Genomic DNA, 14,530 nt, shown 5'->3' on the forward strand with positions numbered 1-14,530 from the left:
AATTAAGAAAACAGTTCCATTTAGAGTAGCATTGAAAAGCATATAATATTTAAGAATAAACTTAACCAAGAGGCAAAAGACTTGTACACTGAAAGCTACAAAATGTTCCTGAAAGATATTAAAGAAGAGACAAATACATGTTCATAAATTGTTCATAAATTGAAAGACAATATTACCAAGATGTCAATACTATCCAAAGAATTCTACAGATTCAATACACTCCCCATAAAAATTTCAATGAAGACTTTTGATGAAATAGAAAAGTTTATCATAAAATTTATATGGGAATCTCAGAGGACTCAGAATTCCCAAAAACAATCATTAAAAAGAAGCATAAACTTGGAGATCTTACCCTTCATAATTTCAAAACACTACAAACCCGCAGTAATCAGAACAGTGTGGTACTGGCATAAAGGTGGAAATATAGGTCAATGGAATACAGAACCCAAAAATCCTCACATGCATAGTTAAATTATTTTTGACAAGGGTGCTAAGGCCATTCAATAAGGCAATGAAAATCTTTTCAACAAAAGATGTTGGTAAAAATTGATATCCACATGCAAAAGGTAATCCCAGCACTTTGGGAGGTCAAGGCTGGCGGATCATCTGAGGTCAGGAGTTTGAGACCAGCCTGGCAAATATGGTGAGATCCCATATCTACTAACAATGCAAAAAGCAAGACATGGTGGTAGCTGCCTGTAATCCCAACTACTTGGGAGGCTGAAGCAGGAGAATCACTTGAACCCAGGAGGCGGAGGTTGCAGTGAGCCAAGAACATGGTATTGCACTGCAGCTTGGGCAACAAGAGAAAAATTCTGCCCCAAAAAAAAAAGGAAGAAGAAGAGGAGGAGGAGGAGGAGGAGGAGGAGGAGAAGAAGAAGAAGAAGAAGAAGAAGAAGAAGAAGAAGAAGAAGGAGAAGGAGAAGGAGAAGGAGAAGGAGAAGGAGAAGGAGAAGGAGAAGGAGAAGGAGAAGGAGAAGGAGAAGGAGAAGGAGAAGGAGAAGGAGAAGGAGAAGGAGAAGGAGAAGGAGAAGGAGAAGGAGAAGAAATAAACTTGGACTCATACCTTATGCCACACACAAACACTGATTCAAAATGGATGAAAAATCTAAGCATAAGCACTAAACCTGTCAACCTCTTAGGAAGGAACATATGGAAAATCTTCATGATATTGAATTTTCCCATGATTTATTAGACATAACAACAAAATTGCCAGCAAAAAATAAATTAAAAAATAGATAAGTTGGACTTAAGATTAAAAACTTTTATGCATTAAAGGGCACTACTAACAGAGTAAAATGGCAGTCCAGGGAATATGAGAAAATGTTGGAAAATAACACATCTGATAAGGGATTTACTCCCAGATTATATAAAAGAATTCCTAAAACTCAAAAATAGCAAAAATAAACCAAAACAATGGCAAAAGACATATTTCTCCAAAGAAGATACACAAATGACCAAAAAATACATGAAAATATGTTCAACATCACTAGTCATTAGTGAAATGCAGATCAAAACCACAATGAGATACTACTTCATGTCTACTAACATCTCTGCTGTTAAAAACAAACAAAAAGACAAAACCAGAAAATAACAAGTGTTGGTCAGTTTGTGGAAAAAAATAGTATTTCTGGTAAGACTGTGAAGTTGCTGCTGGAAACAGTATGATAATTCTATACTATATTTAAAAAGTAAACATGAAATTATCATATGATTCAGCAGTCTCACATTTTCGTATATATACCTAAAAAAGTGAAAGTGAAATCAAATATTTGAATGTACATTTTTATAACAGCATTAGTCATAATACCTAAAAAGTAGAAGCAATTAAATTTCCATCAACAGATAAATGCATAAACCAAATGTACTATATACGTAAAATGGAATACTATTTAGCCTTTAAAAGGGAATAAATGTGGTATATGGCATAACGTGAATGAGTCTTGAATACCTGCTAAATGATATAAGCCAGTCCCCAAGGGTTGATATAGTATGATGGCACTTACACTAGGTTTTTAGAATATTTCAATTAATAAACATAAAATGTAGAATAACATTGCCAGGGGATGATGGAAGGGTGAAATGGGGGTTAATATTTACTAGGTACAGAGTTTTAGTTGGGGAAGATAAAAAGGTTCTGAAGACAGATGGTGATCGATGCTCAATAATGTCAATGTACTTAATGCCACTGAATTGTATTAAAAATAGTTAAAATGGTAAATTTTATGTGATGTATATTTTGCCACAATAAAAAATAAAAATAAAATAAATGTGAATAAAAAATTAAAATAAATTTGAAGAAAAAAGGAGTTTAGTTAAATGTGACATTAACCTCTATGATTGCTTGTTATCATTTGGGAGCATTCTTTTTTCACTGAAAGTTAGTTGCAATTGACAAGCAATTTCATGTTTTTGATAAGGAATTGTTTCACTCTGATTGCTCTGCATGTTCACTTACTATGTCTTCTCTATCAAAGCATCATAGGATAATGCAAATAGAAAGTACCAGAGTTCATTAGATTCAAATCCTTCAATTTATGGGAAAGAAAATACAGGCTTAGAGAGGAGAGTTGTCACATTTCTGAAACTATCCAGGCTTTAGTACCAAAAGACTAAGAGTAAGCCACAAGACTTAAGATCTCTAAAGGCAATTAATATTGGTATAGTTGAGTAGATTTAGGATGCCACAGAGTTGAGAAATAGCGAAGGACTTTTGCTTTAAAATGCAGTACATATGACATTTACTTCCCAAACGCTAGTATGCAGAAAGGATCACATTATTTTAAAAAATCACATTACATCAGACTATAAAACCTTTTTCTCACTACTTTAGTTAAAATTCAATCTATGTATTGTTGGACCTACCTGCCCATTGCCACATCTACAGCATGCCTCTATGGACTCCCCAAGCACCTTTGTTCTACATTCCACTTTTAAAATCATAAGACCTTGTTAAGTTCTTGAAGCCAAGAGAGCCCAGTTTATGCCAGCATTTCTAATTTGTATACCTGGCTTAATATATTTTTACTCATCTTGCATATTTAAATAGCTTCTCACTTTACAACTGCTGTACTACAGTATGAAACATTTTCATATTATTTCATATTGAATTATTTAACAGACATTTAGCAGACACTTTCTATATAAAGGATTCCAGAAATGAGTAAGCAATCAATTTATATTCTCAAGGAATTTTCATTTTGCTGAAAAAGCAGTTAAGTTAGTAGATTACTGCACTACAGTTTTTGAGAGTAGCCTAAGGTGAGATGAGATACGACTTTCTAGAAAAGATGAAGCCCTCATATACAACATAATTTTGTCAATGACATACTTAGTTCAATAGCGCCATGAAGTTACTTTTTTTTTTCAGGCTTACAACTAAAATATCTGATATTTTTCTACCTTTGCAAAATTTAATTAAATTTAAACTATTTAAATTAATTAGTATCTTAATAATAAATACTAATGTAGTTTAAGGATAGTTTAATGACTTTAAGGATAGTGGTAAATAAAAAATAAACATATCCATCTCAAGAAGATTGTGATTTAGTGGTATGGAAAGATGCGAAAGCTATGCATGCATGCAATCAAAAGCTTAAGAGTTATCTAGATTCATTGGCTGCTATTTCAAAATGATTGCTGCAGGAAAATGTAGATACTTTATAAGAGAACTATAAACCTGTTTTGTTTTTCTTTATTTGGGATTGATCAAAGTATTTTAAGTCAGAAGTGGCTTGTATATAAATTTACTCGGGTAAGAAAATATATTTGGTAATGAAACGACATTGCAGGAATTTCAATAATCTGGTTGAGGGTACTTCCTTAACTATAAGGATAATTTAATCACATTTCAACTCTTTTGATTTGATTTATTCTGAACCATAACCTTAGTTTAAAATAAAAATAAATTTCTGCTATTCAAGGGGAAACTAAAAGCAATTGCCTAGATTCATACTTTCTATGTGAAAGGGAAAGCCTACTTACAACTTACTGTGAGTAATTTATTGGCAAAAATAAAGGCTCATCAAATTCAAATGACAGACTCTATACCAAAAAATAAACTGCCATTTTCAAAACTGAATTTTTTATAAAGGAATGCTTGAGATAAACATTTAATAATTTTGTTGATTTTTCACTTCTGATTTTGAAGATAAAACTTGAAGTGTCATGTGCATCGACACCCTAGAGTTTTGGTTTTGTTTTGCTTTTTCTCTCTGTGGATGGTACAAAACTGTTCCAGCCAATTTCACCTAAATCAATCATCCCAGGTCTACATACATGGGGGAAGAATCATCAGGGATTTGTCATGCTAGAGTCTTCAATTCCTCTAAGAGACTCAGGCTGCTGTTGAAAACTGTAGCCAGAACTGTCCTAAAATCATTGTGTTTTTGAAAGTCAATGTGAGTTTCAGAAACACATTATCATCACGCACTGATTAAGAAATCTTAATTTGGATGAAGCTTGGTTTCACCTCCCTCCCACCAATCAAAGTCTCCATTTTTAGACATAAAGCTAAAAAAAAAAATGTAGTAAGTTGGGGGGAAATTTGCATACTGCATGTGGCTATTTTGTAAGTAGATGTTTGTTTTGTTCCAAACAACATCCGAATCCATCTGGAAGTGGCTGAAGAATATTAATAAACTTCAGTGTAATTTTGTGGTTAATGAATGACACTTTTGATGTGGTAGGTGTTCAATAACATTTCTAATAACAAAACAATGTTTATATGAAACTCAATATCTTATATAGACTGTGTTATTGAAATATTTGATATTTTGAAGAGCTCATATGCGAGATGCCTCTTGTACCAAGAGGTAGGAAAGCTAGGCCTCTTGTATTAAACAGTTAGCTAAATTGTGGATGCAGAGGAAAAGTTCTTGAAGAAAATTACAAGTGCTACTCCAGTGAACACATGAATGATAAGAATGAAAAACAGCCTTATTGCTGATATGGAGAAAGTTGTAGTGGTCTGGATAGAAGAGCAAACCAATAAACCAATCACAACATTCTCTTAAACCAAAGCCTAATCCAGAGAAACACCCTAACTCTCTTCAATTCTATGAAGGCTGAGAGAAGTGAGGAAGCTGCAGAAGAAAGGTTGCAAACTAGCTGAGGTTGGTTCAAGAGGCTTAAGGAAAGAAGTCATCTCCATAACCTAAAACTACAAGGTGAAGCAGCAAGTGCTGATGAAGAAGATACAGCAAGCTATCCAGAAAACCTAGCTAAGATAATTGATAGAACTCTTGCTAGTATAAACAACAGTTGCTATACTAAAGAACAGGTTTTCGATTGGAATTAGAATTCTTCTACTGGAAGAAGACACCATCTATGACTTCCATAGCTAGTGAGGAGAAGTCAATGCCTGGCTTTAAGGCTTCCTAGGACAGGCTTAACTCTTATTAGGGGTCAATGAAGCTGGTGACTATAAGTTGAAGCTGATGCTCATTTACTATTCCAGAAATCCTAAGGACCTTAAGATTTATGCTAAATCTACTCTTCTTATGCTCTAGAAATGTGACAAGAAAGCCAGGATGTCAGCACATCTGTTTATAGCATAGTTCACTGAATATTTGAAGCCCACTGTTGACACCTACTGCTCAGAAAAAAAAAAAAAAAAAAAAAAAAAAAAGGTTTCTCTCAAAATATTACTGCTCATGGACAATGCACCAGACCACACAAGTGCTCTGAAGAACATGGACAAAGAAATTAATGTGGTTTTCATGCCTGCTAACACAACATGCATTCTGTAGCCAGCAGATCAAAGAGTAATTGTGACTTTCAAATCTTATTATTTAAGAAATACATTTTGCAAGCCTATTGCTGCCATAGAAAAGCGATTCCTCCGATATATCTGGGATATTAAATTAAAATGCTTCTGGGAAGAATTCATGATTCTACATGACTTTAAGAACATTCATGATTCATAGGAGGAAGTCAACAGGTCAACATTAACAGGAGTTTAGAAGAAGTTTATTCCAACTCTCACGGATAATTTTGAGAAGTGCAAGACTTCGGCAGAGGAAGTAACTACAGATATGGTGGGAATAGCAAGAGAATTAGAATTAGAAATGGAGCCTAAAGAGGTAACTGATTGAATTGCTGCAATTTTATTATCAAATATTAATGAATGAGGAGTTGCTTCTTATGAAACCTACTTCTTCCTGGTGAAGATGCTGTGAATACTGTTGAAATGACAACAAAAGATTTAGAATGTTATATGAAGTTAGTTAATAAAAACGTGGCAGAGTTTGAGAGGACTACAGTATATTGTAAACACATCCTTTATATGCACTGAAAACCCCCCAAAAAGGTGTGGCTCATTTTATTTCAACATTTGCTTTATTGGCATGGTCTGTAACGGTATCTCCAAGGTATACCTGTATTTTTAAATGTTGCTTTTCCCTTCATGGTTTGTATGACTCTCTAAGAACAATATTTTTTTTTTTTTTCAAAAATTACCTGTGTTTAGCCCACTTTTTGATGAGATTATTTTTTTTCTTGCTGATTTGTTCGAGTTCCTTTTAGATTCTGGATATTAGTCCTTTGTCAGATGCATATTTCGCAAAAATTTTCTCGCACTCTGTGGGTTGTCTGTATATTGCTCTGATAATTTCTTTTGCCTTGCAGAATCTTTTAGTTTAATTAAGTCCTATCTTTTACTTTTGCTTTTGTTGCATTTGCTTTTGAATTCTTTGTTATAAACTCTTTGCCTAAGCCAATGTCTAGAAGACTTTTTCTTTTCTCTTTTTCTTTCTTTTTTTCTTTTTCTTTTTTTCTTTGTTTCTTTTTTTTTTTTTTTTTTTTTGACTGATTCTCACTCTGTCGCTCAGGCTGGAGTGCAGTGGCATGATCTCGGCTCACTGCAACCTCTGCCTCCCAGGTCCAAGCAATTCTCCTGCCTCAACTTCCAGAGTAGCTGGGATTACAGACACCCACCACCACACCAAGCTAATTTTTGTATTTTTAGTAGAGATGGGCTTTCATCATGTTGGACCAGGCTGGCTGGAACTCCTGACCTCAGGTGATCCACCTGCCTTGGCCTCCCATTTTCTAGAATGTGTAATTTTTCAAGTCTTAGATTTAAGTCTTTGATCCCTCTTGCATTGATTTTCATATAAGATGAGAGATAAGGATCCAGTTTCATTCTTCTACATGTAGCCTGCTAATTATCTCAGCACCATTTGTTGAATAGGATGCCCTTTCCCCACTTTGTTTTCGTTTGCTTTGTGGAAGATCAATTGAATGTAAGTATTTGGCTTTATTACTGGGCTCTCTATTCTGTTACATTGGTCTATGTGCCTATTTTTATACCAGTACCATGGTGTTTGGATGACTATAGCTTTGTAGTATAGTTTGGAGTCGGGTAATGTGATACCTCTAGACCTGTTCTGTTTGCTTAGTCTTGATTTGGTTATATAGGATCTTTTTGGGTTCCATATGAATTTTAGGACATGAACAGGCAATTCTCAAAAGAAGATATAAGAATGGCAAGAAACATATGAAAAATAATGCTTAACATCACTAATTATCAGGGAAATGCAAATTAAAACCACAATGCAATATTACCTTACTCCTGCAAGAATGGCCATAATTAAAAAAATTAAAAAAATAGATATTGGCATGGATGTGGTGAAAATGAAACACTTTTACACTGCTCGTGTGAATATAAACTAGTACAACAGTATGGAAAACAGTATAGAGATTCCATAAGGAATTAAAGTAGAAGTTCCATTTGATTCAGCAATCCTACTACTACCGAGAGGAAAAGAAGTCATTATATGAAAAAGCCCCTTGCACATGCATGTTTACAACAGCATAATTTGCAATTGGAACCAGCCCAAATGCCCATCAATCAATGAGTGAATAAAAAACATACACACACACACACACACACACCCCACTATGGAATACTAGTCAGCCACAAAAATGAATGCAATAATGGCATTCACAGCAACCTGGATGAAGATAGAGACCATTGTTCTGAGCGACTTAACTCAGGAATGGAAAACCAAACATTTTATGTTCTCACTTATAAGTGGGAGTTCACATATGAGGATGCAAAAGCATAAGAATGATTCAATGGAGTTTAGGGACTCAGGAGAAGGGTAAGAGGGGGTTGAGGGATAAAAGACTAAACATTGGCTACAGTGTACATTGCTCTGGGATGAGTGCATCAAAATCTCCAAAATCACCACTAAAGACCTTATCCATGTAACCAAACACCACCTGTTCCCCAAAAACGATTGACATAAAAACAAAGTGAAAACAAACAAAAAAATTACCTGTGCTGCTCACCCCCAAAAAGATATATGCAAATTTCAAGCTCAGATCCTCAGAACCTAACATAGATTTTAAAAATAATGAGTGCTAAGTAATTTTTGTTAAGTAGAACAAAGTAAATCAATTAGGTGTATATTTTGCTGTCATGTTTTTCATTCTTTCTGTTTCCTGTACTCACATTCTGAAATCGATTTGATTAAAGAGAAAAATCTCTTGTCACTTGAGACAAGTGAGCTGCTTGTAGATGTTTCCAATTACCTTGCCTGAAAATGCCAATACAATTCTTAAATTACTAACAGGAATGAATCATTCTAGCAGTTTCCCATAGATGCTATTATCTGAATGAGTTTGCATTCTGCTGAAACATTTGTATAATTATTTCAAATATGAGTTAAGTAATCATGTCAGTGTTTTGTTCTTAATGGTTTATTTGCTGGACATAATATTATATTTGCAATATTATCAATCTTAAATTAATAAAATTTCTACCTTGATCAGTATGGGTATATAGATTCTCTTACAAAGTTCTTTTTCTAGAAAACAACTAGTTCTGAGATAAGCTATAATGTAATTCATTTGAAAGTCACAGAAATATTCAGGTCATAGACTAAAATGAGAAGTAAGTGAAGCCTAGAGTAACATTGGGCACATTAGGTGTTTAATAAGTATCTGAAGCAGTTATTAATGCTAGAGTGTTGCCCAGTGAGCAAATGCTAACAAAGAGGGCCAAAAAAACCAGAGATTGTATTTTTACAGTATTGAGAGAAAATAACTCTAAACCTAAAATCTTGAAGTCAGAGAATATACTTTTCATGAATGAGAGTAAAAGAAGTACATTTTCAAGTACAGAAAACTGAACAGAATTTACAGCCACATACATCACTAAAAAAGTTTCTAAGAATGTAGTTCTGGAGGAAATATAATCACGCTAACATGAAATTATGAGATGAAAACAAAGTGAATATGCAATTAAATCTAAACAAAAAATATATGGATAATATGATAAAATGCTGCCTAAAGTGTGAGATTAAAAGGAAAATGAGACAGGACTAAATTAGACAATAATAGTGTGCTAGTTGGGAGGGTGTTAAGAGTCCACGTGTTCTAGGATTTGTTTTACTATTTGCAAGAAGGGATAAGACATATATTAACAAGATATTCATGTTGCAAAGTTAAGTGCCCACCATGAATAAATATTAAACAAATAACATATCATGACCAAGTTTGGTTTATCACAAAAATGCATCATCATTGGTTTTATATTACATATTCAATTAATTAACATATCACATTCAATTATTAAAATCCCTAAACCATATAATCATTTCACTTGCAGCAGACAGCACATTTGGTAAAATTCAATAACCATTTTTCACTTTATTTTAAAAAATTGAACATGTAGATGTGGTATAGATGCTAAAGCCTACATAATGCTTCATGGAGAAATGTAAGCATTCCTCTCTCTATTATACATACAAAACAAGTGTGGCCACTCTCAACATTTCTATTCACGTTGTATTTGCGTCTGGTCAGGCACGGTGGCTCACGCCTGTAATCTCAGCACTTTGGGAAGCCAAAGCAGACAGATCACTTGAGGTCAGGAATTTGAGACCAGCCTGGCCAACATGATGAAACAAACCCTTTCTCTACTAATGGTAAAAGTTAAAAAATTAGTTGGGTGGGATGGCAGATGCCTGTAGTCCCAGCTACTCGGGAGGCTGAGGCATGAGAATCACTTGAACCTAGGAGGCAAAAGTTGCAGAGAGCCAAGATCGCGCCACTGCACTCCAGCCTGGGCAACAGTTATTGAGACTATATCTCAGAAAACAAAACAAAGCAAAACAGAAACACTGTGTTGATGCCTTAGCCAGAAATATAAAAAAGAAGAGACAATATGTTTATTATTCTTAGAGATTATATATATATTTTAAAACAATCTAAATAGAAATAATAAGTGAACCAGAAACAATCTTTAAAAAGTGTACCCAAAACTCCTTCAAGATAATTGTAAAATGGAGTGGAATATATTAAGGAATACCTGAATAAATAGAGAGGCATGCATATTGCTGAATAAGAAACCTAACATCACAGCGTCAGATAATCACAGGTTGATTTGCAGACATAATTGAATAACCATAACAATTTGACACAGGATTTTTCAAGTAATATTCTAAAATTTAAAAGCAGAGAAAAAGACTAGGAATATCCAAGACATTCTGGAAAAGATGAAAGGGAGAGATTAGAATATTAATGCTTGCTTAAAGTCAAATTAGTTTTACTAATTTATATACTATAAGCACAAGGATAGACAATGTAACTTGTGGAAAAGAATAGAAAAATCAGAAGCAGATATTTGCAAATATTAGTTAGAAGCATGATACATGTAACACATCTGAAATTTTGAAGCAGTGGGGAAATTATTAATGTTCAATAAACAGTATGGAACAACTGGTTATCCCTATGGTTAAAATGAAATGCAATGCCTAAATCACACTGAACTCAAACATCAAGTTCAGATTATACAGAAAATTAAACGTGAAAGGCAAACTTTAAGACATTCCTAAAAAGTGTGAATATAGTTATGCTCCTTGATCCATGAAATATTTAAGATTTTATAAAACAAGCTGACCATTAAGAGAGATAAATTTGATCACAATAAATGGATAAGTTTTGTCAAAAATATGTAAAAAGACAAGCCACAAACAGGAAAAATATTTGCAGCATATTTAGATAACAAAGTATTAATAATATTAAAAAACATTAAGAAATCCTGCAATTTAAGAAGAAGTAGGTCAATGACTCAATTAAAAATTTTTTGAAAGGCTTGAGTAAACTTTTTCCAAAAGAGTAGCAACCAAAGAATGGCCAACAAATGAATAAAAATATATTTATCCTGTTTTGTAATGCGGGAAAGACAATTTGTCTCTCTGAATTATCATTTTACATGAACTAAATTTGCAAACATTATTTAGAAGTTGAATAATTCTAAGAATAGCTGCAGTTGTGGGGCAATGGAGATTTATACCTTGCTGGTGGAATTTAAATGGATACAATTTCACATTGGAAAGCAAAGCATATATCTTTGATAATTTCTTGTGAGTGCATATCAGGAAACACAATAGTAAATTAACAGCATGTAGCTTATAATGTAGTTTGAAATAATGAAAACATCCATCAACATAAAAATCAATAAACACTGTATTTACACAATGAAGTATTATAAATACTAAAATGAATTAGCTACGGCTACATACATATACAAGTAGGATTCTTAGAAACATAATGTGTAACATGTTTCACAGAAAATCACATACATTATATTATTTTTATAATGGACAAAACTAAGCAAAAGTCAATGAAATATTTCTTAAGAAGAGATATGTGTTTTCCCATGTACTCTGAAAAGATGAAGAAATTAGGTGATAGATATATGTGTTGTGCACATAGATACACACATATATACATGAGTAAAGCAAGACAATAGTAAACACAAACTCTACCACTGTATTTAATAGCAGTAGGAAAGGTAGAGGTACAAATAGAGAGATTAAACTGTGCTTTACTTCATTATTTGGATGGTAAATTCATAGTATTTTGGAAAGATGTTCAATAGCTTATGTATAAGTTAAATATATTCTTTTGTATGTATCAAATGAAAATATGTCAGTGATTTTAAAATTGCAAATTGGTATAAAAGCTCTAATTGTGTAGGTTTTATTGTTGTTGTTGTTGTTTTGCCATTTCCCGTATCTGTTCTTCCAGAAGTCTTGGCATGTTCTTTATCAAGAGAGTTCTTTATTGACTGCTCAATAAAGAAGGATGTCCTGAGAGACTCACAGGGGCAAGGCATAATTATTGAAGGTCCACCTGTATAACTTGTTTACGCTGCACGTTTGATGAGTTTTCATTCTTATGACAAAACCACACACTTTGCAAGTTTTGAAGGGGTTATGGGATTTTCCATAGAAAATCTGTATATTAAAAAAAGGCTTCCTTGCCAAGATAGTGTGTATGATCATTTCTTTCTAATTCGTTTGCTGGTACATTTTGAGTAGAATTGAAATAGAAGTTATGTCATATTCTATATTTTCTCTCACCTACTCATTTTCTCTTTAAGACAAGGAGAAGATTTATAAGCATATATTTGATTTCAAACTTAGTGTACATAAACTGTTTAAAATCCAGAACCTTGTATCTCCCTCAGGAAAGTTTTTTTTTTTTTTTTTTTTCTGATGTAAGTAACAAGAATCTGTATTTTTGACTAACAACTCCAAAAGAAATAAATGAAGTAGCCTTTTCTAATGGAAATTTGAGAATCCATTCTACAAGAATGAAATTGGCACATTAATTGTGAAGGATGATTATTGCTAGTTTCATTTTGCCACAAATCTCCTTATATCCTAGTCTTGCCATTTGTGAGAAAACATTGGGCTTCAATAATTATTATTTTAAATGTAAAGGGAAAGTGACTCATTCATCACTGTAAAAAATTTGTCACAATTTCAAATGTACTTTTCATAGCCATACTATTCTTAATGAAATCTTACCAGGTCTATAATAATATACATATGGATTTTGTGTTTCTCCCTATGTTATAGTATTGAGAGAATTATGAACCTATGTATCTTGAGTGGAAATCTTGTATTTGTTAGAGCTATAAATCATAAGGTTTGCCCTAATTGCCATCCTCCAATAATCATGCAATCCTAATTTACACAACAAAAAAAGAAACATTGATTTTGGCTTGTGAGTAAAGCTTACAGTGACAACAATTAATCTTATTTTGCTTTTAAAAACTGCACATTTGGTGTGACAATTATCAAAGATTAATGATATGGAAACCACAATACTGTTTTCTAATCATAATTATAGTATGATATTTAGCAAATACTAGTTTCAGAAGAGATTTTCAGAATCTCTTAGCAAATACTGTCATGACAGTCATGAAATGTGATGGTCTAACACAACTTAAAGATATACTTAGAGATTCTTAGTACAATATCTTGGTGTTTTCTGTCTAATGGGTATTATCTATTATCTAATACTCTTATTTTGCATAGCTGTCCATGTGGACATTTTTTTTCCTTAGGTAAGAATTAAAGTAATAATTCAGACATTATAAACTTACTGTTTATATTACAACCTTAATAATCTGAAAAACATCCACACCTGAGATTGCTTCTGACATAACAAATGTCTGCCCATAAATATCAAAGTTTCATTCTAAAATAGTTTCTCTTCCAACTATAATGAGATCCACAATCATTTCTTATCTTTGAAAAAGTAGGAGAAAACATAGAATATGCCATAACTTCTATTTCAATTCTACTCAAAATGTACCAGCAAACGAATTAGAAAGAAATGATCATACACACTATCTTGGCAAGGAAGCTTTTTTTAATATACAGAAAATGGCTTTTAAATCTTACCTATACTCAACAGCCTAGACATGACCCAGAATTGCAATCACTTCCAATGCAGAAAAGTAATTGGACAGGGTCAAGTTTGCAACCACGATTTTAAAATTTATGAGAATCTTGACTGTAGTCTTAAACATTGCCAGGGAATCAGACTGTCACAACTTAAATCTCAAGAGTCTGTATAAAGAAATATTTGGCAAGTTTTATAGTTGTAATCACTAGTGAATATGGGGACTAAGATAAGATTCTTCATTACAATTTAAGGGAAGAGGCCCTACCATTCATCTATAATATTATAATGAAAATTAAAATGTAGACCACAGATCAAATCTGAGTCCATTTAAAAAATATTTTAGAAACCCAACTCACTGGTATGTACCTATAAGGGTTTTAGTAATAGCTATTTAATTTTTAGTCTACACAAACAAAATAATTTTAACAGATGCATCATTACCCATATTGCCCATCATGAAATATATTATATAGTAAAATAAAACTCCATTTTACCCAACATGCACTTAATTCCTCTTATATTTAATGAAATAATAATTTATTTTCTGTGATACAGTGTTTCAATTGCTGACCTTGATTCTTTTCATTCTAAACTTAGAGAACTGAAAGCATCATATATTCAGATATGCAAAACAAACAATGCAACTAATTAAAAGAAAAACATCACTTTTTTAGAGATTTAGAAAATATGAACAGCTAACTATGGCACCTTCTCAGTGGTATATTATTACACTATTCTTTAATAAAAATATAGGTGGGAACAAAAGACAAAGCTGTTAAGATCAAATTTTATATAATAGTTGTACATAAATGTGAAC

Source organism: Macaca nemestrina, chromosome 8 (genome assembly GCF_043159975.1).
Source record: "Macaca nemestrina isolate mMacNem1 chromosome 8, mMacNem.hap1, whole genome shotgun sequence".
NCBI classification, from domain to species: Eukaryota; Metazoa; Chordata; class Mammalia; order Primates; family Cercopithecidae; genus Macaca; species Macaca nemestrina.